At 46.4% G+C, this 4,251-nt stretch overlaps 1 pseudogene; it reads right to left on the minus strand.

Moving 5' to 3' along the window:
* Positions 1-2,960: 2,960 nt before the first annotated feature.
* Positions 2,961-3,904, minus strand: LOC112310813 (ras-related C3 botulinum toxin substrate 1 pseudogene; annotated as a pseudogene).
* Positions 3,905-4,251: the final 347 nt, after the last annotated feature.

A 4,251-nucleotide genomic window follows, 5' to 3' on the forward strand; every position in this document is an offset into this window, starting at 1 on the left:
CGGACTCCAGGAGGGAGCCTGAAATGGCAGCAGCCGAGAACAAGCTAAACTACCTGGATGACCTGTTTAGCAGCTGCCCACAGGCCCCAAAGGACGGTACTTTGAAATGCAGCAGGAGCTCTGGGCACTGTCTTTTGTCTTGGTCTTGCTGAAGACACTGGGACTTTGTCTGGGTTTTGCAGAGGAGATGAGCTTTGAGACGGGGAGTCCACCGTTCTCCCAGATCGTGCAGCATCTGCATTAAACCCCTTTCCTCTTTCACCGCCAACTGCCTCATAAGTCTGGCTGTTGCGGTGGCAGGCAGACGAAGCCCTGTTTTTTGTTCGGTAACATTTTGAGCCTCCCGTTCTTCACCTGAACTAGAAAAACTAACTGAGCCTACCCTATATTCTATCCTCACACAACTCAGCTTTATTGTTTACAAAAATTCAAGTACTGTGCAACAATTCAAGACCCCAGGAGTTTTGGGAGGTCTGGCTTTAGTGAGCAAAGACTAGGGGGGTAAAGAAATCAGCCTCTGGGGCAATGGTCTGAGTTCCCGCCTTTCACAAAAGGCCTCTCCACACAGAACAACAGCTTTCAGAGGAAAAGCTCGTTTCTTAGTTGCCATGATTCTAGCCAGGTCTCATTCTAATTTCACGCATTACACGTTTCTCTGGGGTCCTTTATGAACTGTCTGTGGTGGTGGTAAGGCAGGGTGGGGAGGGATCAGCCCTTCTTTTAAAGTTTGGGTCTCATAATCTCCATACCTGAACCACAACTGGGTCTGGTTCTACTGTGTCTTTTTTTCCCTCTTAGTCCTCTCCCTGGGTGTGTCCCACAATCTTCCAGGGAAAGCTGGGCCTCGTACGTGAAAAACTGTAGGAACTCTAGATGGTGTTCCCTTTGTTTTTTCCCAGAAAGGATATTATTTAGCTTCTGGAAGGCAGTTAGTAGAGGAGCAAATCACCGTAATTCAAACAGGGAGCAAACTGACATGAGTGTGAGTCTCAGTCCAAGGCTTTGACTCTTTGGGGTTTGCCCTTACTTCTAAGGTATGGGAACTCTCAGGTGGAACCCTGAGTGCTTGCCTGGCGGCCCCCACTTTGGTGGCCCCTGTACTCTTTTTTCAAAAACGTCTCCCCAGCACAGTGAGACTGCCAGTAGGTCAGTTCAGTGGGTTCAGCCTCTTTGCACACTCTTTTGGGATCAGCTTCTCCGTGTCTTGGCCTGTACCACAGATGAATGGATGACCGTCTCAGGAGAAAAAGTGGCTGCTCTACCAGGCCCATTTTCCTCTTTTTCCCTTCTCTCCAGGATCTTGGCTTCTCTTATCTTGGGACCCCTGATAGTCTTGAACCCCCATTTTTGACTCTTCTGTCCCATGAGACTGTTCAAAATATTGCTCAGTTTCTCTGCTCATCAGCAGCCACTTTCCACCCAGACTCTAAATTACTTTTCCTTCTTTCAAGGGTCTTGACCCCTTAAGTTTTGGGCTACTTTCATAGTTTTTCAACACCGTTAAGCAGGTGTGTGTGTGTTGCATTGCTTTTCTATTTTATGATTTTATTTTATTTATTTTAAGTAGGAGAACTGGTCTGTTATAAGCCAGATAGCCAGGTCCTGCCTTTGTTTTACATGCCACTGATGGAATTGTTCTGCAGTCTCTTTTCCTCTTGCCTTGTTTTGAGCCTTTAGTTTTAACCCAAGGAACCAAAAAAAATATTCTAGTTTTTACTTTCCTTACAGTTTAAATATAGCATATAATATTTGGGACTCTGTTTCTGAAGGACGGGTGTTCATATTTCTTGCTTCTCAAATTATGACTTCCAGAGCAGGTTATAACTGTCGACTAGATGGATTTTAAAGTTTCCATCACTGGCAAGAAATCCCCCACCCACCCTGGTAATCCAGCTGAATCATTCAGGGTGTCAGCCAGACAGAGATTTCCTGCCTGAGATAGGACAGACCATCTGCATCGCGCTTGAGGCCAAGGAGAAAGGAGGCCAAGAGCCGGGTCGCATCAGCTTCTTCGGCTGTAAAATGAATAGGATGACTCTGGACGATGTCTAAGTCCTTTCCCACTCTAATAGTTTGTGCACCTGTTAGCAAACCCACACTCGTGTTTCGGTCCCTCACCTGTTCAGTGGCACCATGATAAGGGACCTGCAGTCTGGGCGCTGAGTTTTGCGTGAACTCTGCACCGCTTTGTTAATTTCCTAAAGCTGCCATAATGAATGACCATACCCTGGGTGGCTGAAAACAATAGGCCTTTATTCTCTCACAGTCCTGGGGGCCAGGGGGTCTGAAATCAAGGGGTCAGCAGGGCGGGTTCCTTCTGGAAGCTCTGAGGGAGAACTGTCCCCTGCCTCTCTCTTAGCTCCTCGTGGCCGTCGGTGTTCCCTAGAGTGTAGATGCGTCGTTGTAGATACTTGTCTCCCTCTTCCCATCACTGCCTTCTGTCTGTGTCTCTCTGCAGCTGCTCCTCTAATGACACTGGTCATCAATTTAGGGCCGCACTCTAAATCCAGGTTGACTCAATCTCAGATCCTTAGCTTCTTCTACAAAGACGCTATTTCTAAGATCACTTTCTGAGGTTATGGATGGACACGGGTTATCGGAGAGCACTGTTCAAATCACGATAACCATCCAAGTAAATCTTTCTGTTTCTTTTTTTTTCATTTTAGGACTAAATTTTAATAGAATGTGAAAATTGGAACTCTTACACTTTAAACAAATAAAACCTAAAAATTACTGATTGGTCCAAAATGGTTTTATGGAAATAAATAATCTGTAACAAAAACTTGACATTGAGTGCAACAGCTCCATTGTTTTTTTTTAAAATCCTCACCGGAGGATATATTTTATTATGACTTTTGCGGGGCGGGGAAGAGAGTGGGGGGGGGAGAAAGAGAGAGAGAGAGAGAGAGAGAGAGAGACATTGATGTGAGAGAGAAAAGTAGACTGGTTGCTTTCCGCATACGCCCTGACCGGGGGTGGAACCTGCAACCTTTTTGGTGTATAGGACGATGCTCCAACCAACTGAGCCACCCGAAGAGGGAAAGGCTCCATCACTTTTTGAGCAAAGTGTATAAAGTTTCCAAGGGAACAGGGTAGCAGGTGAGAAGGGCCCATGAATTTACAACAGCAGGCCTTTTCTCTTCCTCTTCTTGGCGGTAGATAGGCAGGGAACAGCTCGAACAGCTTCATCAATCACTGTCTGGAGGCCTGGCTGTGTGAGAGCCGAGTACTCCGGGTGTTTTACAATGCCAGTCTCCCCACAGGCAGGTGATGGGTGTCAGCTTCTCCTTCAGTTTTCAATGGTGTCCTCATCACCCCTCAGAGCAAGCTGAGTCCCCGCCAGGACGATGGAAATGTTGGGGCAATGGCGTCACACTTCAGGGTACCACCTGGCAGGAAAGTTTTCAAATTACGCAGGACTCACAAGAGAAAAGCAAATTAAGAAAACATCTGTCTGCAGATAATCTGCCCTAATCTTGTCCAGCAGCGTCCCACAGGTCCAGACTCCCCGGTTTCCATCTACGATGACACTGGCAGAACAGTTGCCAAAGGCACTGAGGATATCCTCTCCAGGAGATGCATTGGTTGTGTACTGGACCAGGGGGCAAGTGTTAACTGCAGCTCTGCCTCCCACCACCCCACACTCGATGGCCTGCATCTGGGCCGTTCCATGGGCCACAGTGCCGGTGGCTGGGCACTGAGGCAAGAAGCAGTGGGCACGTGGTTGCCATCAACATAGATCTTCAATCCACAAGCTTTATGAGAGCAGGTATTATGTCTGTCTTGTTCACTGCAGCCATATTCAAGGCATTTAATATTTGTTGAATAGATGAATGAATATAGTTGAAGTAGGATCTCAGTGGCAGGTGTGCAGTACATGTTGCCAGCTGCAATCAAATGAAGATGTTCTTAATGGAATACTACTCAGCCGTAAAGAAGAAGAAAATTTTACCCTTTGAGACAGTATGGATGGTCCTAGAGAACGTTATACAAAGTGAAATAAGCCAGTCATAAAAAGACAAATACCATACGATCTCACTCACATTTGGAATCTAATGAACAAACTGAACTAACAAAGAAAATAGAGACAGACTCATAGATAGCAGGATGACAGCTAAGGTGGGGGAGATTAGGGAGTGGAGGGATTGAGCAAAAAGGAAAGAGGACTCATGGGCATGCACAACAGTGTAGTGGTGGCTGGAAGGAGGTGGGTATAAGGGGACTAAATAGTAATGGAAAAAAACACAATAA

Source organism: Desmodus rotundus, chromosome 13 (assembly GCF_022682495.2).
Source record: "Desmodus rotundus isolate HL8 chromosome 13, HLdesRot8A.1, whole genome shotgun sequence".
NCBI lineage: Eukaryota > Metazoa > Chordata > Mammalia > Chiroptera > Phyllostomidae > Desmodus > Desmodus rotundus.